The sequence below is a fragment of the Cajanus cajan genome, chromosome 9 (assembly GCF_000230855.2).
Source record: "Cajanus cajan strain Asha chromosome 9, NIPB_CcT2T_4, whole genome shotgun sequence".
In the NCBI taxonomy this organism is placed as follows: Eukaryota; Viridiplantae; Streptophyta; class Magnoliopsida; order Fabales; family Fabaceae; genus Cajanus; species Cajanus cajan.
Genome location: NC_138525.1, coordinates 39174053 through 39194875, shown reverse-complemented (window position 1 = coordinate 39194875; position 20823 = coordinate 39174053). Strand labels below are relative to the sequence as shown.

The 20823-nt window shown below is 36.7% G+C and overlaps 1 protein-coding gene across 1 annotated transcript in view; it reads right to left on the bottom strand.

Moving 5' to 3' along the window:
- LOC145952101 (uncharacterized) overlaps positions 1 to 20823 on the bottom strand; it is a 44360-nt gene that overhangs the window by 5658 nt on the left and 17879 nt on the right. The window lies entirely within an intron of this gene.

Sequence of the window (20823 nt, the reverse complement as noted above, 5' to 3'; positions counted from 1 at the left end):
CCTTGATAACCAGAATTGGGTTCGGGGGTCGGTTACGTGTAGGGAAGGTATTAAGCACCCCTACAACGCCCTTAATTGGTACCTTATGGTGAAGATAGCATTATAAATGATAATAATATAAATATTAAATCCCCTTTTATTAATAATTATTTACATGCTTGAAATTTAAATTATACAATTCATCCTAAAATGTCTACATGATTATTTTTATTATAACAATATTTATTATAGAGAAGAAATAAATAAAAAAGGAGAAAGAGATTAACTGAAATACCTCTTGAATGAGCTCTATTAAATCTTCAAAACAGGAAGATTTTAGGTGCTTTGTGGCAACCTTTCACACTACAATGCCTCACAAAATCTCAAGAAATACAAAGGAGAGAAGGAGAGAGAAAAAGAGAGAAATTTCGAGCTCTAAGGATTCTGGACGAAATTTTGGAGTTTTGAGAAATGAGCCCAAGCAGTCTATTTATAGACTTTAGAAAGGGTCTAAAACGGTCCGTTCCAAAATCGGAACGACCCCTTCTGGATATGGCCGTTACGTGTAAATTTTGTAACTGAAATGGCCCGTTCTGAAATTGGAACGGCCCGTTCTAGAGATAAGATTAACACGTCATTTGGTATACTGGAACGGGCGTTCCAAACAAGGATCTTTAGGCTCTTTTTATAACTTGGAACAGCCCGTTCCAGTTTAGGAAGGGCCTGTTCCAGTTAAAGCTTTAGCCCTCTTTTGAAGAGTTTGGAATGGCCCGTTCCAATCTTGGAACGACCCGTTCCAATTTAGGAACGGCCCATTCCAAATTGGGGTTATTGGCTCTTTTAGGAACTTGGAACGACCCGTTCCAAATTGGGAACGGCCCGTTCCAAATTGGGAACGGCCCGTTCCATTTTTGGAACAGCCCGTTCCAGTCTTCTAAAATCAGCTTATTTGGGCTTTTGGGCCTTCTAAAGTCCTATCTTGTTGTTTGCATGCTTCGGGAGCTCCTTCCCTTCATAACAGAGGTCCATTCCCTTGTTTGAATTCCCCTGGACGAAATTGGGTGTCTACAGCTGCCCCTCTTTACTTGTCCTTTGGAATAGTAATGTGTTGCTTTTCCAAAGGCAAGAAAAGACATAGACATTTCGTCCGGGTCTTCTCTTCGTCTCTTTGGTGCTTCTGCGTAGTTTCCCTTGTGATAATGTGTTCCTTTATTTGTAGCTTCTTTCACTCTGAGGTTAGGTAACCTTCTTCAATCTTGTACTAGTTTTGGGGATCTAGCAACCCTTTCACTAAGGTCAGGTAAGCCACTTTGTACTAGTTTTGGGGATCTAGCAACCCTTTCACTAAGGTCAGGTAACCCACTTTGTACTAGTTTTGGGGATCTAGCAACCCTTTCACTGAGGTCAAGTAACCCACTTTTTCGTTGAGGTAGTTTCGTAGCTCAGCCTCTCCAGGCTGGACTGATATTTTAAGGCTTCAGTCGGCCTCCTCTAAGGTCATGTAACCCACTTTGTCATTGAAGTAGTTTTGTAGCTCAGCCTCTCCAAGTTGGACTGATATTTTAAGGCTTCAGCCGACCTCCTCTAAGGTCAGGTAACCCACTTTGTTGTTGAAGTAGTTTCGTAGCTCAGTCTCTCCAAGCTGGACTGATATTTTATGGCTTCAGCCGGCCTACTCTAAGGTCAGGTAACCCACTTTGTTGTTGAAGTAGTTTCGTAGCTCAGCCTCTCCAAGCTGGACTGATATTTTAAGGCTTCAGCCAGCCTCCTCTAAGGTCAGGTAACCCACTTTTTTGTTGAAGTAGTTTCGTAGCTCAGCCTCTCTAAGCTAGACTGATATTTCCTCTAAGGTCAGGTAATCCACTTTGTTGTTGAAGTAGTTTCATAGCTCAGCCTCTCCAAGCTGGACTGATATTTTAAGGCTTTAGCCGGCCTCCTCTATGGTCAGGTAACCCACTTTGTTCTTGTACTATTTTTAGGGATCTAGCAACCCTTTCTGTGCTTGTACTTGATGTCTTCTTGTTGGTGTTGTGGGATGAAAGACTTCCCCCAGGTGGATGCGCAGGAGATGTTTGATGTGCCCCTGTGTTGGTGGGCAGAGAACTGGATGACTGGCAGGAATTCCAATGTTTGCCCTGTCGCTTGAGTATTGTGATGCCTCTCCAGGCGCCTTCATTATGGGATGGTTGGTAAGAGTTTGGTGTTGTTCTTGTCAAGGTGAGTATTGTGATGCCTCTCCAGGCGCTTGGTTGTGATAGATTTTTTTTTTTAATTTTATTTTAGCTTCGGCTCTTGTGTTGTCATCATTGGTGGAGGGATCCCATCCCATGATGATGTTATTTGCTGAATCTTTATTAATGAGTATTATTTCTGAAGCCACTCCTGGCTTTGGTGAGGAAACCATTCCTAGTTTGGCATTCTCTTGGATCATCTTTCATTTGGTGAAGAAGTAAGGCATGGTGGCCTCTTCATGCTTATAGACTTGCTTATTTGGTCGATTCTATTCTATTCCACTGTTGATATGTCTTTGCTTAGTGGGCACATAGAATTACTCGGGGTTGTCATTTGACACCGCTTTGGCTCGTGCTCGGCTATTTTGCTTTTACGAGTGCTTTGTCCTGATGACTCCCTTTGACCCATAACAAGTAGAATGCATGGATGCATGGATGCAATGAAAATGCAAGACAAGAATGATTCTTTTATTTATTCCATTTTTTTGTGTAACGCCCTTCCATATGCCCCTACCTCATATGCATGCGATGTAGTTTATACTCATGTGTTTAGTCCTAAACATGCAATTTTATTTTATTTTTTTTAATGTCAGGAAATTAACCTGTGCGCATTAAGGTTAATGATGACGATTCCTTTTTATCCATGTCATTTTTTATTATTGTCGAGATGTGTTTCTTTGAACCCAAGCTTTTAGTGGCTCATTGATTATCCAGTCGATGTGTAATCAAGCGTCTCCCAGCTCTGTTCGGGGACATCTCGATCTTTCCTCTATGAGTATTCACTGTGCATTTTCCGTGTATCTTTTCAGTACCATTTTAATGCAATAAGGGTCAAGAGAAAAGAAGGAAGGAATTTTATTATTATTATTTTGTTTTTTTTTTCAAAAGGGTTGTTAGAAGGGATTTTTCAAAAAGGGTTTTTTAGAAGAAGGGCTGGCCAAGGTAGTGTCGCAATTTGAAAATTTCCGATCTCGCGACCTATGGTTTAGACATCCTTTTAAAGATCTCATTAATCAAGGAATGCTTGAACACCAGACTAATCCTTAATTAATGGTTTTGAAAATAGGTTCATGGAGTCGCCACCAATATTTAACTCAAAACATTGGAAAAAGAAAAGGTTTTTAAAAGTCCAATAATGGCCTTGATAATCAAAATTGGGTTCGGGGGTCGGTTACGTGTAGGGAAGGTATTAAGCACCCTTACAACGCCCTTAATCGGTACCCTATGACGAAGTTAACATTATAAATAATAATAATATAAATATTAAATCCCCTTTTATTGATGACTATTTACATGCTTGAAATTTAAATTAAATAATTGACTCTAAAATATCTTCATAATTGTTTATTATAAAAATAAATATCAAAAGTAAGAAATAAAAGAGAGAGAAAGAGAGAGAAAAAGGTTAATTGAAATACCTCGTAGCAAGCTTTGTTAAATCTTCCGATATGGAAATTCTAGGTGCTTTGTGGCAACCCTTCACACTACAATACCTCACAAAATCTCAAGAAATACAAATTATAGAGGGCGAGAGAAAAAGAGAGAAATTTCGTGCTCTAAGGAGTATGGACAAAATTTTGGAGTCTTGAGAAATGAGCCCAAGCAGTCTATTTATAGACTTCAGACAGGGTCCAAAACGGCCCGTTCCAAAATCGAAACGGCCCGTTCTGGATATGGTCGTTACGTGCAAATTTTGTAACTGGAACGACCTATTCCGAAATTGGAACGGCCCGTTCCAGAGACAAGATTAACACTTCTATAGGTACACTGGAACAGCCCGTTCCACATTAAGAATTCAAGCCCTTTTTGTTATTTGGAACGGCCCGTTCCAATTTGGGAACGGCCCGTTCCAAATGTAGGTTTTAGCCTTATTTAAAGAGCCTGGAACGGCCCGTTCCAATTTAGGGTTTTAGGCCCTTTTTGTAAATTGGAATGGCCCGTTCCGGGCTCCTAAAACCAGCTTATGTGGGCTTTTAACCTTCTGATGTCATGTCCTGTTATTTACATGATTGGGAGCTCATTTCCTTGATAATAGACGTCTATTTCTTCGTTTGTATGCCCCCCGGACGAAATTGGGTGTCTACAGCTGCCCCTCTTTACTTTTCCTTTGGAATAGCTATGTGTTGTTTTTCCAAAGGCAAGTAAAGATATAGAAATTTCGTCCGGGTCTTCTCTTTATCTCTTTGTGTGACGCTTCTACATTGCTTCCCTTGGATAGGTGTATTTGCTCGTATCCTTACCTTTTAGAGCAGCTGAGTGTTGAGTTGCATACTCTATGGGGTAATAAGGGTGACAAACTATACACCTGATCTTTAGTCTTCGAGTAGAAGCTCCATTGTTTCTCTTGTGATAGTGAGGTGAAAACTCAGATCTTCACTCTTGCTTTGACAATAGATACCTTCACGTTGTTTCCTTCGGGTAGACGGTGTTCCCTATATCCTTGCCCCTTGGAGCAACTGAGTGTTAGGTTGTATGCTCTGTTGGATGTCAAGGATGGTAAACCGAAACATCTAGGCTTCAAGATCCATGTGAATGCCCCATGTCGCTTTCTGTGTCTGAATCTTCTCTTTTACTTCAGCAGTGTAGATGCTCCCACACCATTTCTTTAGGGTAGATGGTGTTTACCTGTATCCTTGTCCCTAAGAGCAATTGAGTGTTGGTTTATATGCTCCATCGGGTGATAAGGATGGTAAACTGAAACATGTATGCTTCTGGTCTTGATATAGATGCTTCCTACTGCTTTTGCTTGTCTCATGGTAGTGTGTTTCTTTATTTATAGCTTGTTAAAGAAGGAGTATATTCTGAGCTAAGCCTCTCCAAGCTGGACTGATATTTAGGGCTTCAGCCGGCCCCTGGTAGGAGCTTGACGACGATCCTGGTTGTGACTTCGAGGAACTCAACGGTGCTCTCGCTGTAATTCTTGATCTGAGAGGCTCGACGGCAGCTCTTCAATCAAGATGGACTGATTTCAAGGCTTTAGTCTGCCTATGGTGGGAGCTCGACGGTAGTCCCAACTTTAACTTCGAGGAACTCGACGGTACCCTCACTGTCATTCTTCATCTGAGAGGCTCGACGGCGGCTCTTCAATCAAGATGGACTGATTTTAAGGCTTTAGCCAGCCTATGGTGGGAGCTCGACAGCGGTCCCAATTTTGACTTTGATGAACTCGGCAGTACCCTCACTGTCTTTCATTGATTTGAGAGGCTCGATGGCGGCTCTTAATCAAGCTTGGTTGATTTTAAGGCTTCAACCGACCTACGGTGGGAGCTCGGCGGCATCCCAGTTTTGACTTCGAGGAACTCGACGGTACCCTCGTTGTCGTTTACTAATTTGAGAGGCTCGACGGCGGCTCTCGATCAAGCTTGGCTGATTTTAAGGCTTCAACCGACCTACGATGGGAGCTCGACGGCATCCCGGTTTCAACTTTGAGGAACTCAGCGGTACCCTCGTTGTCATTCATTGATTTGAGCGGCTCGATGGCGGCTCTTAATCAAGCTTGGTTGATTTTAAGGCTTCAACCGACCTACGGTGGGAGCTCAGCGGCATCCCGATTTCGTCTTCGAGGAACTTGGCGATACCCTCGTTGTCATTCATTGATTTGAGCGGCTCGATGGCGGCTCTTGATCAAGCTTGGCTGATTTTAAGGCTTCAACCGACCTATGGTGGGAGCTCGGCGACAATCCCGATTTTGATTTCAAGGAACTTGGCGGTACCCTCGTTGTCATTCATTGATTTGGGCAGCTCGATGGTGGCTCTCGACTTGGATGGTTGTTGATATCCTTTGAAGAAGGACCTTTGAAATCTTGGGTGGATACTTGATGGTGATTCCTTTTCGATTTGAGGTACTCGACGATACCCTCGTTGTTGACTTGTGATGGAAAATGCCCCAAGGAAGATGGGCAAGATGTACTTGATGTGCCCCTGTGTTGATGGGCGATAGATGGGTGATAGGGATTATGGTGTTTCCCCTGCCATGTGAGTATTGTGATGCCTCTCCAAGCGTTTGCTTGTGGTACGTTTTTTTTTTGAATTTTATATTTGTTTAGCTTCGAATTTTTCATGTTTGAAGCTTGCCTTTTTTCTGCTATTTTTCTAAATGCTTCGGCTTTTTCAACATGTATGAAGCTTGCCTTTTTCTGTTTTATCTTTTGTTATCATCATTGGTGGAGGGATCCCATCCCATGATGATGTTATTTGCTTAATATTTATTGATGAGTATTATTTTGGAAGCCACTTCTGGCTTTGGTAAGGAAACCATTCCTAGTCATGACATTCTCTTGAATCATCCTTCATTCAATTGAGGAGTAAGGCGTGATGGCCTCTTCATGCTTGTGGACTTGATTATTCTTCCTCGTCCGGTTCTATCCCGTCTTGCTGTTGACATGTCTTTTGTTTCTTGGTGGCTATATGAAACCACTTGTATGGAATGCCCTTGTTGGGGCTATGCTTTTTGACATGATCTTGGCTTTAAGGCATTGTCTATTTGTTGATCTTTTTTACGAGTGCTTCGGCCTCTTGATTCCTTCGACAAGGGATGGATAGACACACACAAAGAATGCAAGAATGCAAAAGAAAATGCAAAGCAGGAATGGATTGAATTTTTTCAAATTTTTTTGAACTTATACCCTTTTGTGCACACTTGTGCCCTATGCATACTTTGCAATGATGCCTCTATGGTAATGCTTAAATACAGATTGATTTTACTTTCAAGAAATTAATCTATGCACATTAATCAATGACATGGATTGTTAGCCTTTAGCTGTGTCGAATTCATTCCAAGTGTTGCTTCCTGAACCTGAGGCTCAGTGCTGCTTCTTGAGATATATATATTTGTAAAAGTTTTGGTAGAAAGGATTTTTTTCAAAAATAGTTTATAGAAGAATGGCTGGCCGAGGTAGGCTAGTGGTTTAGGCTGATGAACAAGCACATTCAAAGTGAGGAAATCATTTTTTGCTTATTATTTCCTTCAGAGTTAAGCGATGATTTGGAATTTCATATTGATTAAATGATCTTCTCGAGCCGCCTTTCGGTTTTCAGCTCGAGATGTTGCTTTGTCCTAACTTTTGCCTAGGTTACTTGAGATGTGTTCCCTAGCGGACATTTTCTTTTGATCCTTACTTTTGCTTAGGTTACCCTTTTTAATTGTGAGTTGCCTAGCAAATCTTGCCCTAACTTTTGCGCAGCCCCCTTAGTGGGTTTCCTGCCGGGCCTTTGTCTTTGCAGCATTTGTGATCATTTTTCATTCCTTCATTAAAAGGGGATGCCCCTTGAACTGATTTGGTTTGGGCTTTTATCCACAAGTCATGCCAAGTTTGATTGATCTTTATGTGTTTTTTTTATGGTGTATAAAGCCATTGTTTCTAATGACATCCTTATTTCAAATGTACTTGTTCATTTAAGGTTTGTTGACGAGGCTTAGAGTAGATAAAAGGGAGAAGAGAAATGAAGTAGAAAAGTGTATGGCATTAAAATAGAATTTTCAATTTACACGTGCCCATTTAATGTAGCTCGAGGGCCCGGGCATGCCCCGAGTTCGTGATTCGTACACAAAGAAAAAGAAGGAGGTTGCCCCTTAGAGAGGCCTAGGTCATCTAACTGTAGAGCTAGTCCTCCACTTGCTTGGAAGTGGCGCTTTAGAAGATCTCGTGTAGAGGGAGGGCCTTTGGCTTCTTTTCTCACGAAGGTGTTCTCAACCCATATCTTTCTTGAGATGTAGGAATGGGTAGAAGCCATGATAGAGTTTTCTATGGAGTATTGCTTCTCAAAAGGAACATTCAAGTTGTCTCTCAATTTTCAGCTCAAACAAACATTGCTTTTTTTTTTTTTTGCCTAGTATGCTCTTTGCGGGTTTTCATTCTAGGAGCTTCTTAACAAGCAATGCTTCTCTCTTGTTGAAATCATCTTTCAAGAAAACTTTATTCACTTTGCCTTAGCGTTTGAAGGATTCATCCTCCTCCAGTTCTCTTTATAAGCTTGCAACTCGTTAAGAGTGTGGATCCATCCATTCCCATTCCCTTTGGATTTCACGGTTTCACGACACGACTTTATCCTCTCAGGGTAAGAGTTGGCGACTTAATGATTGTGGAGTTCTTTACCCTCAACTCTTTTTATGCATGGCTTGTTTCCATTACTTCCGATTAACGCACATAGGTTAATTTCCCTTTTTATTCTTATTTATTCTTTTACTAGGAGAGATATGTTTCTAAATGAATGCAATGCAGAATGTAGAGAAAGTTGAGAAAAATAAATATCAGTCTCATTGATTTGTTTATTTGTGAATGCTCAAATAGATTTCAATAGTATTAAGTGAGAATCTATATTAGATTCTAAGAAGACTTACTTCAACAAACATATCAAAGCAAGAGCCCAACCATAGTATTTTTTTTTAAATTGATTTGGGCTTTTTCTTTATAGCGCAGATACTGTTATATATTAGAGCATTCACTTTTCTTAACTTTCTACACATACGACAACCTAATCCTCCTTAGCTAATAAAATAAAATGAATGAAATTAATGAGCTAATCTAGAATGCATGTCATTTTTTTTGCCTAATCTTTATCATGTTTCCATTATCTAAAGAGGAATGATGCATGGTAAAGATGAGACTACCTATATTGATTTTTATTGATTTTTTTTTTACAAAGAGGAAACTACCTATATGATGTTAATGGAATGCTGACCTAAGAATGTACAAAGGGGTATATAATTTTATTATTATTTTTTTATTATTATCATCTTTATTGTTTGCTTATTATAAAATTCCAATCCATCTTATTAGAATAAAATAATACAAACAAATGCACACACATATGCTCAATCAACGTACACCCACTGATGGAATCATGCTAAGGAAGGCAAGAAGTGACAACTTAAAAGATCCAAGAGGAGTGGGTTAGACATGGAGGTTTGGGCCAGTCAAATCCCAATGGGCCCGATGGGCCTGGGAAGGCCCAAGTTAAACTTTTCATGGGTCATATTTTGTTATAGCTATTTTCATATGTTTTGTATACATCATGTTAGTATAGGTATCATATATTTTGGTCTTGTATTTTGGACCACATAGAGTAGCATTTTAGGTTTTAGGCTTGTTGGGCCTAGTTTTGGGCTTCATGGGCCTTTGGGCTTTTGGTACCCAATATTGGGCTCATTTTCATTCTTGTAATTTTTCCTTTCCATTGTAATTGTTGTACCAATTTATTTAGGTCATTAGAATAGGAAAATACAAGGAATACTAAAGTAGGCTAATTAGGTTAAACTAGGTTTAATTTGGAAGCCATTTAAGTTACATTTGAGTCACATGTTTTGCACCATTGGTGGCTGAACATGTGACACTCAAATTAACCCTAAATGACTCTCAAATCATACCTAGATGCACATTAGGTACCTAAAATTTCGGATTAGCACATGGGAGCCAAAATTTGAATTCAAATTTCAAATTTGAATTCAAATTTTGGGCGCCACTTGTGAGCTTTGACTTAGGCGCCCAAATGTTTGCAAAACCGGATGCTACTTAAGTGTTTCTTCTACTCTTTGTATTCACTTTTGAGAATAATGAAATTTGAGAGCTTATTCAGCCAAATTTCGTTCAAGAGTCACCATTAGAGAGAGCTACACTTTTAGGAACCCTATTAGGTTTCCTCCTCTTTGAAGTGAGCTTTCCCTTACACCTTAAGCTTGGATGCTTCCATCCAAGGATTAAGCCTCTTCCATCCGTGATACTTCCTCCTTCCTTGGTTCATCATTTCGTGATTAATCTCCTTTGAAGAAGATCCGAGTTTAAGGAGTAGCTAAGGAGAAGTCAACTATCACTCCTCCTCACCTTCTCCATCATTTTTGGTATCAAGAGCAAGGTCTTCAAGGAGATAAGTTGTCTCAACTTTTGTGTCCGTTTCTTCTTGTGTTCTTGTGTGTTTTTGTGTCTTAATTGAGTTTAATTTTCGGATCTATATTGTTTTGATGTTCTTGTGTTCGTAGATCCATTATTGATTGTTTTTTATTTTTTTCCACAATCAATGTTTAGGACTTATTTGCTTGTGCTTATTTTTGCTTTTATTTGAGTCTCTCCATTCCTTGTATGTGTCCGTGATTGGACTCCATGCATTGCATTAGATTTTGGTTTTTAATCCATGTTTTGTATTAGGATGTTTGTTTAGTCCTTAAATGTTCAAAAATTCCTTGAATAGCATGTTTAACCTAGTTTTATGTTGAATTTTGTCTCATATTTTGGTCTCGGATTGTATTCATTGTTGCCTACCTATATGTGCTTTTTCTTTTACCTTATTGTGTTCATAATTTGCTATTAGTTCTAGCAAATTTCTTTAGAGTTAGGTTTCTTTTATGTACGTAAGTTTTCAAATCACTTTCCATTGAAAAATCTTAAAGAAAAATTTGTGTTACTTAAATTTTCAAGTGCTTAACCTACTTCTAGTGCACTATTTCTTGTGGATTCAAATTTAAAAAAAAAAAAAAGAGTATTAAGGCTGGAAAACAGAGTGAGATACAGAGCCTAAAGTGTTTCAAAAGATCAAAGAAAAGTGTACAAAAGAATCCAAAACAAAACCTAAAAACTAGTGCACTAGTTTCCTTGTTTTCACTTGAATTTTGACCTAAATTTGTAGTCACGGTTTCTATAGCTTGGAATCATAAAAAAATTTGAAACAAAAGGCAAATACCTTCTCTGGAATCTCAATTTGAATATAGAAAAAGAAAGAATTAAAAAAAATAGAGAAAGCATTTTAAAGTGAAAAAGCCGAGAGGTGTTCATTGATAAAAATTCACTTGATTCCTTGTTATTGTTTTGACTACTATTTGTTCTATACTTATCCAATTTCTTTCAAAATTTTTTTGTTTTGTTCATCTACTCTAGTACCTATCTAGGAACCTTCCTAACTGTGTGCTAGCTTTATATGGAGTCCTAATTTTTAGTTTTACTTGTTGTACTTCTTTGAGTCTTGTCATATACACCTATTACTTTTCATTTTTGGTATAAGCTTTTCAAATTGTGCTTTGTTGCTTGTCTTGTTTTCTTTCCTTAAATTCCCTGTGCTGGAAGTGGCCTCAAATCCTTGCTTAAGGATCAAGCATTGACTCAACAAAGAGTAGGAAAGTTTTGGACACTAATACCACAAAATTTGACCTAATTTAGTGACCAAACTTTTCCTAAACTTCCTTCACTTGAGTGATCCTTCCTTTCACCTTGTGAGCAGCCTTCTTTAACTATTTTGTTGTGTTCATTGTGCAGGTCCAGGAGCAACCTAAATCAAGGGTTAGTGGCGGATTAAAACACTTGAACAAGTGTTAGAAAAGTTGGACAACAAATCCGTCACTAATTGGTCACCAAAGCCGCCATTTAATTGCTTTCTAGGCTAGTTTAAATTTTGCAATTTCTTTGTATTTTTAAACCAATTTGTAAATCTTGGAGGGAGTATTAAGAAGCTGGTCAGGTATATCTAACTCCTTAATAGCCTACTCACGTGTAGTACTAGTGGAAGTGGCTTGGAAATTTCATATGTTTCAAGCTTCCACTTAGGGTTATCCGACTAGCTACTTATCCTTGCTTCCTTTAAGTTTCTTGTCTTTAAATTTGTGTTTACTTTGCTGCTTTGAAACGTCTAGTATTGTGTAGTTTTAAATTGTTCACGTTTAGATAAGTTTCAAAAACAAATTGTGAAAAGCATTCAACATAAAAATCTTTGTGAAAATTTTTGTGGAATTGAAATATCACAAAGGAGTTTAGTGATTTCCACTTGAAAAGGCTTGGTTATTAAGTGGCTCTTAGTAGCTCACCTCCCTTGACAGTGCAACTTGTACACTTAGACTTCCAAGTGCTATTTTTTGTTCCTAGAAAAACCCAAAAATATTTTCTCTTTGCATTGCATTTTAAAAATTCTTGAAACTTAACTAGTTTGCTTAACATTTTCTCTTGTTTTTAAGCTTTTAAATTCAATGTGTTTAATTGTCAAGTTTGCTATATGCTTGCTTGTGGACGTTTAAGGGAAACAATCTCTAAGTTTCAAAGCCCAATGGGCCCGATGGGCCTGGGAAGGCCCAAGTTAAACTTTTCATGGGCCATATTTTGTTATAGCTATTTTCATATGTTTTGTATACATCATGTTAGTATAGGTATCATATATTTTGGTCTTGTATTTTGGACCACATAGAGTAGCATTTTAGGTTTTAGGCTTGTTGGGCCTAGTTTTGGGCTTCATAGGCCTTTGGGCTTTTGGTATCCAATATTGGGCTCATTTTCATTCTTGTAATTTTTCCTTTCCATTGTAATTGTTGGACCAATGTATTTAGGTCATTAGAATAGGAAAATACAAGGAATACTAAAGTAGGCTAGTTAGGTTAAACTAGGTTTAATTTGGAAGCCATTTAAGTTACATTTGAGTCACATGTTTTGCACCATTGGTGGATGAACATGTGACACTCAAGTTAACCCTAAATGACTCTCAAATCAGACCTAGATGCACATTAGGTACCTAAAATTTCGAAGTAACACATGGGAGCCAAAATTTGAATTCAAATTTCAAATTTGAATTCAAATTTTGGGCGCCACATGTCATCTTTGAGTTAGGCGCCCAAAAATGTGCAAAATGGGTTGCTACTTAAGCTATTCCTTCACCTATTGTATTCACTTTTGAGAATAATGAAATTTGAGAGCTTATTCAGCCAAATCTCGTTCAAGAGTCACCATTAGAGAGAGCTACACTTTTAGGAACCCTATTAGGTTTCCTCCTCTTTGAAGTGAGCTTTCCCTTGCACCTTAAGCTTGGATGCTTCCATCCAAGGCTTAAGCCTCTTCCATCCGTGATACTTCCTCCTTCTTTGGTTCATCATTTCGTGATTAATCTCCTTTGAAGAAGATCCGAGTTTAAGGAGTAGCTAAGGAGAAGTCAACTATCACTCCTCCTCACCTTCTCCATCACCCACGAACGATCAATTATCAAATCCTTGGTCTGTGGTCCCTGTCAAGAAAAGTGTGTTGTATGGGACGGTTCTAATCTCACTGGTCTTTAAGGCTCCCAAGGTGCCCCCATTATAGTGACCCAGTATCTCTGTCGCCGTCACCTGGCAAACTCTAAGGTCTGTCGCAGTATTTTGGGCTAGAGTAACCGGTTATCACCTTGAGTGTGATTTCCGACAAGGCTCGCAGGCTCCATGGCCAAACTTGGGCCGGTCGTACGTCAATCACTCCCTATGTTAAATACCCTCATGCCCCTGGGTGTAGGGGGAACAGTTGTGTGCAAAGGTTTGTGTACAATTTTATTTCAAACAAGTGCGCAATTTAAATAAGCAAACAAACAGATATTAAAGCCAAAAAAATAAAATAAACAAAGTACATGGGAAAAATATTTAACTTATTATTTTTAATTTATTAACTTCGTCAATTAAATGGGCCTGACCCTCTTTAAATTTCCCCAGTGGAGTCGCCATCTATCGCAACCCGAAAATTTCCGATCTTGCGACCTATGGTTTAGACATCCTTTTAAAGATCTCATTAATCAAGGAATGCCCGGACACCAGACTAATCCTTAATTAATGGTTTTGAAAATAGGTTCATGGAGTCGCCACCAATATTTTACTCAAAACATTGGAAAAAGAAAAGGTTTTTAAAAGTCCAAGAATAGCCTTGATAATCATAATTGGGTTCGGGGTCGGTTACGTGTAGGGAAGGTATTAAGCACCCCTACAACGTCCTTAATCAGTACCCTATGAAGAAGTTAACATTATAAATAATAATAATATAAATATTAAATCCCCTTTTATTGATGACTATTTACATGCTTGAAATTTAAATTAAACAATTAACTCTAAAATATCTACATAATTGTTTTTATTATAAAAATAAATATCAAAAGTAAGAAATAAAAGAGAGAGAAAGAGAGAGAAAAAGGTTAATTAAAATACCTCATAGCAAGCTTTGTTAAATCTTCCGATATGGAAATTCTAGGTGCTTTGTGGCAACCCTTCACACTACAATGCCTCACAAAATCTCAAGAAATACAAATTATAGAGGGAGAGAGAAAAAAAGAGAAATTTCGTGCTCTAAGGAGTATGGACGAAATTTTGGAGTCTTGAGAAATGAGCCCAAGCAGTCTATTGATAGACTTCAGACAGGGTCCAGAACGGCCCGTTCCAAAATCGAAACGGCCCGTTCTGGATATGGCCGTTACGTGCAAATTTTGTAACTGGAACGGCCTGTTCCAAAATTGGAACGGCCCGTTCCAGAGACAAGATTAACACTTCTATAGGTACACTAGAACGGCCTGTTCCACATAAAGAATTCAAGCCCTTTTTGTTATTTGGAACGGCCTGTTCCAATTTGGGAACGGCCCGTTCCAAATGTAGGTTTTAGCCTTATTTAAAGAGCCTAGAACGGCTCATTCCAATTTAGGGTTTTAGGCCCTTTTTGTAAATTGGAACGGCCCGTTCCAGTTTTGGAACAGCCCGATCCAGGCTCCTAAAACCATCTTATGTGGGCTTTTAACCTTCTGATGTCATGTCCTGTTATTTCCATGATTGGGAGCTCATTTCCTTGATAATAAACGTCTATTTCTTCGTTTGTATGCCCCTCGGACGAAATTGGGTGTCTACAGGTAGGCTTTGGTTTTTAGGGTTATTAAACAAAACGTATTTGCTGCAAGGAAGCTATCATTGTGTTTTAGCCTTTTTGGAAAGTGGAGTGATGACTTGGGGTTGTGCTTTGTTTAGATGATCCCCTGAGCCGCCTTTCGGTTTTCAACTCAGGTCGCTACTTTGACGTCCTAACTTTTGCCTTGGTTACTTGAGATGTGTTCCCTAGCAGACATTTTCTTTTGATCCTTACTTTTGCCTAGGTTACCCTTTTTGATTGTGGGTTGCCTAGCAGATCTTGCCCTAACTTTTGCGTAGCCCCCTTGGCGAGTTTCCTGCCGGGCTTTCATTTTTGCAGCGTTTGTGTGGGACGCTCTATTTTTATTAAACCCTAGTCATGTTTGAATTCCTGATTGTTCCTTTATTATCCCTTCCATGCTATTATTGAGTAACATCTTTGTCGCAAATACATTTTGTTTGCTAAGGGTTGATGGATGAGGCCTAGAATGAATATTTAAAGGGAGAAGAGAAACGAAAGAGTGTTATGGCATTTAAAACAGTACTTTCAATTTACACGTGCTCCTTTAGCAAAGCTCGAAGGCCCGAGCATGCCCCGAATTCGTGATTCATACACAGAGAGATAGACAGAGGTTGCCCCCTAGAGAGTCATGGATGATTTGATCATTTCAAAAAATCCGTTCCACTTACTTAAATGTCGGTGTTTTGAATTTGGAGTGAAAACTTTATGAATTCTTACTTTCGAAGGGAATACTCGAGCCACCTTTCAATTCCAACTGAGATAGACATTTCTTATTTTTATATGTCCCTAACTTTTGCATAGGACGTATCCTATCGGGATTTTGATTCATTTTTTCTTCACCCTAATTTTTGCCTAGGATGCCCTTTACAGATTTTCATCCTAGCGGGTTTTTGTCATGCAATGTCTTTATTCTTCAATTGAATTTTGTTGTAATTCCCTAGAAGCAAGGACTCATTCATTCTTGATCATTCCTCCTATCCCAACAGTTGTCATTTCCGCATGGGGAACTCTCGGTGTTTGAATCATCAATTTGGGCATGTTATGCCTCCCAGTCTTCTTGCGCAATTATTGGTTTTTAAGTGCTTCCAATTTGATGTATCGAGTTTGCACTTGATTACTAGTGATCTCATTATTTGATTAACACGCACAAGTTAGGTTTCCCTTTTTATTCTTACTTATTATTTACAAAGAAGACATATTATCTATATGAAGTGCAAAATGGGATGCAAAGGTGATTGAGAAATTCAACAAATATCATTCTCATTGATTTGTTTGTTTAGAGAACATTCTTTGTACAAATCTTTCGGTGCACTTTGACGATGTTGTAACAGACTACATAAGCTAATGCTTGCCCCTATAGACATGCTTGCTCGTTCGTTGATTTGCAATTAGTTCTTGTTTCTTCTTAGATTCTCTTCTTGCTATTCCCATTAGAAGTAACCGTCAATAGGATCTTCGGGTTCACCACTATTTCGGTGATTGCCAAAATTTTCATCTTTATTGACGAGGTTGATGAGTCAAAGAAGAAAGAGGCAGTTTGGAGTGATTTGATAACGAATTGGAGGTGTAAGGGAACTTATCATCAATTTTTTTTTAAACTCCCTAGGTTCAGGATTTCTCGTTCACCAGGGGAGTTTTCTTTAGCTTCCCAAACTATGTTCTTTTGAAGCAAATTCTTTTTCTCTTTTATTTTGCTTCAATTTCCTTTTTTGTGTGCCTCCTTTTCGAAATTCCAAATAATCTCCTATTTGAATTGAGGAATGACATCTTTCTAGATTGGAAGAAGTTTGAGAAGATGTAGACTTTGCCTTCTGTTGAAAGGATGACGAGAGTCCAAAGTCTAGTAGGCCTCCTTAGTATAAGGGCACATGATTCTTGTACTTTAGAATGTTCTCCTTTCTAAAAAATCTTTGCATACTATGTGCCTTCCATTTTCTAATGAATGCTAAATTAAAATATGCATGATATTTTTTTTGCCTAAATTTTATCATTTTTTTCTAAAGGGGAATGATGCATGATCTTTGCTATATATTTATTTGTTTTAGTTTTAATTTTTGTTTTTTTTTAAATAAACTACCCTATATGATTCTTTGAGATTTGGGTATATAGAAGGGAGTTAAATTTTTTATCAATTTTTTTTTATTAATATCTATTTGTTTATAATTCTTATCTATTTGAAATAAATAAACACAAACAAATGCAACACTCATATGCTCAAACAAATGTACACCCACGAACAGTCACGTTTAAATCCTTGGTCTGTGGTCCCTGCAAGAAAAGTGCATTGTATAGGGCGGTTCTAATTATCCTTACTTTGGTCTAAAGGCCCCCAAGGTACCTCCATTATAGGGACCTAGTATCTCTGTCGTCGTCACCTGGCAAACTCTAAGGTTTGTCGTAGTATTTCAGGCTAGAGTAACTGGTTATCACCTTGAGTGTGATTTACGACAAGGCTCGCAGGCTCCAAGGCCAAACTTGGGCCGGTCGTACGTCAACCACTCCCTATGTTTAATACCCTCATGCCCCCGGGTGTAGGGGGAACTGTTGTGTGCAAAGGTTCGTTTGCAATTTATTTCAAATATATGCAGAATCTAAACAAGCAAACAAATATTAAAGCCAAACAAATAAAGAAAACAAAGTAAAGGGGAAAAATATTTAAATTAATATTTTTTTTATTAGCTTCATCAATTAAATGGGCCTCACCCTCTTTAAACTTCCCCAGTGGAGTCGCCATCTGTCGCAACCCGAAAATTTCTGATCTCGCGACTAATGGTTTAAACATCCTTTTAAAAGTCTCATCAATTAAGGAATGCACGGACACCAGACTAATCCTTAATTAATGGTTTTGATAAATGAGTTCATGGAGTCGCCACCAATGCTTTACTCAAAACATTGGAAAAAGAAAAGGTTTTTTTAAAAAAAATCCAATAACTTGATAACCATAATTGGGTTCAGGGGTCGGTTACGTGTAAGGAAGGTATTAAGCACCCCTACAACGTCCTTAATTGGTACCCTATGGTGAAGTTAGCATTATAAATGATAATAATATAAATATTAAATCCCCTTTTATTAATAACTATTTAGATGCTTGAAATTTAAATTATACAATTAATCCTAAAATGTCTACATGATTATTTTTATTATAACAATATTTATTATAGAGGAAATAAATAAAAAAGGAGAAAGAGATTAACTGAAATACCTCTTGAATGAGCTCTATTAAATCTTCAAAACAGGAAGATTTTAGGTGCTTTGTGGCAACCTTTCACACTACAATGCCTCACAAAATCTCAAGAAATACAAAAGAGAGAGGGAGAGAGAAAAAGAGAGAAATTTTGAGCTCTAAGGAGTCTTAACGAAATTTTGGAGTCCTGAGAAATCAGTCCAAGCTGTCTATTTATAGACTTTAGAAAGGGTCCAGAATGGCCCGTTCCAAAATCGGAACGACCCGTTCTGGATATGGTCGTTACGTGTAAATTTTGTAACTGAAACGGCCTGTTCTGAAATTGGAACGGCCCGTTCCAGAGATAAGATTAACACGTCTTTTGGTATACTGGAACAGGCGTTCCAAACAAGGATCTTTAGGCTCTTTTTATAACTTGGAACGGCCCGTTCCAGTTTAGGAACGGCCCGTTCCAGTTAAAGCTTTAGCCCTCTTTTGAAGAGTTTAGAACGGCCTGTTCCAATCTTGGAACGGCCCGTTCCAAATTAGGGTTATTGGCTCTTTTAGGAACTTGGAACAGCCCGTTCCAAATTTGGAACGACCCGTTCCGTTTTTGGAACAGCCCGTTCCAATCTTCTAAAATTAGCTTATTTGGGCTTTTGGGCCTTTTAAAGTCCTATCTTGTTGTTTGCATGCTTCGGGAGCTCCTTCCCTTCATAACAAATGTCCATTCCCTTGTTTGTATGCCCCTGGACGAAATTGAGTGTTTACATATGTCTATATTATTTTTTTCATTATTTATAGCATATATTAAAAGGAATTGGCCCATTTGATGTAAATACAATTTTACTCTTAAATTTTTAAATAATAAAAAATAATATTAAAATTAATCATTCTTATGAAAATAAAACTTAAACTAAAAACTTTTACGTTTGAAGATCAAATACAATAGTAATTAATTTACCAAATATTAGTAATTTTTAAATATTTTTATTAATAAAATATAAAAATACAAAGTGCCTTGACCTTATAAGTCATAAATAAATAGATTAATTTATTAGGTCTAACTGATTTTTTTAAATATAAGCCTAAATTTAGACTTTTAAAATAAATATTTTTTAATAAAATTTAAATTTGATCTTTTTATACAAATTTTAATAAGTTAGACTATACATTCTTATTTAATGTCAAAACAATCTTTAAACAACCCAAAGGCACAAAATCAGTATATTCATGGATTTAAATGCTTACAAGAATCTCATGATGAGGATGCACAACTAGTGCAGTATAGGTAACCCATGATATACGAATGACATTTAGAAGCAATATAGGTAAACCATGATATACGTATGACATTTAGAAGCTACCTTATAAGAAGTAATTAGACATTCTGAGTCACATTAGATTTTCTTTATGTTTTTCTCTCTTAAGAGGAAGTATATTTTACAAAATTAAAATTAAAATTTAGCTTATTATTTATTATAATTTTTTTTATATAAATTAATTTGTTCTTTTTTAAAAATTGGCTATAATCTATTAACTTATTTAAAAGCATATTTTATATTTAGTATATTTAAAATTTTATTTTACATTAATAATGTTAAATAAGTTAATAAAATTAACCCTTCAAAAAAATAGTTAATAAATTTAATTTTAAATAAGTCGATTATATTTTTAAATATATATACGTGTCTTTATTTAATTTGTATGATAAGTCTTTTCAATTTATATGATAAACAAATAGTTTACTCTGTTATTATTAAGATTTAGAGTTTAAAATAAAAAATTATTTAAGAAAATATAAAACCTTTAAGTATAGTTAAAATGTGAAAATATTAATAATTTAATTTTTTTATTACAAGATTATTTATTTAATTATATTATTAATTATGCTATATGTATATCATATAAAAAAAATTGGCTTATCAAGCTTAATAATGTTAAGTCCAAACTTTTTATTGTAAAAACTAATTGAGAGACAACTTATGTATACAAAAGTACACCCACATATAGTTTATAACAAAGAAGATAATTTTATTAAAAAAATTCTGAATATATATATATATATATATATATATATATATTATTTTTTTTTGTTATATCATAGATAAATAAGTTAGTCTATAAGTCCTATCAAACTTTTTATAAATCTAAGTTCAACCTTTTTTTAAATAAATAGGTTTTCTTAAAAGTCTAAGTTTTTTTTTATAAAATAAATCAAGTTAGACCAAACTTTAAACACACTAGATCATAGACTCTCATTTATAGTTTTACTTATTCTCATCCTTACCTATGAGCAAGTTTAAACTAATAAATGTGTGGTCAGCGAAGTCACTTCCTGTAAGTATAGATTAGTCCTTACACTACAAAAAAATTATAATTTATTGATGATTTATTTATGGCGGTTTTCAATAAGCTGCCATAAATCATTATAATTGTAACAAATATTTTAACGGAAACAAAAAGTTACAATGTTTGTTGATTTAAACCGCTAGAATTTACATATACATGTGTCACTAACTTTATCAATTAACAAATTTATTTATTTTATTTAATGAAAAAATCAATATCCTAAAAAAATAAAATAATATATATATGTATTAAAATTAAAAGATAAATACATCCATAAAAAAACGGACACTCATTTCATTGTGCAAAACCAAAATTGAGAATGAGCAATCCATTATGTGTTTGATTCACACTTAAAGAATTTGCAAAGGGTAATGTGGGCTAAACGACCATTGTAAGGCACTTTTGGAAACTATATACGAAATTGGGGTTGTTTTGAAACATTTTACGCCTTTAGGGCTGTATTCATGTGTGTCGCTATGGG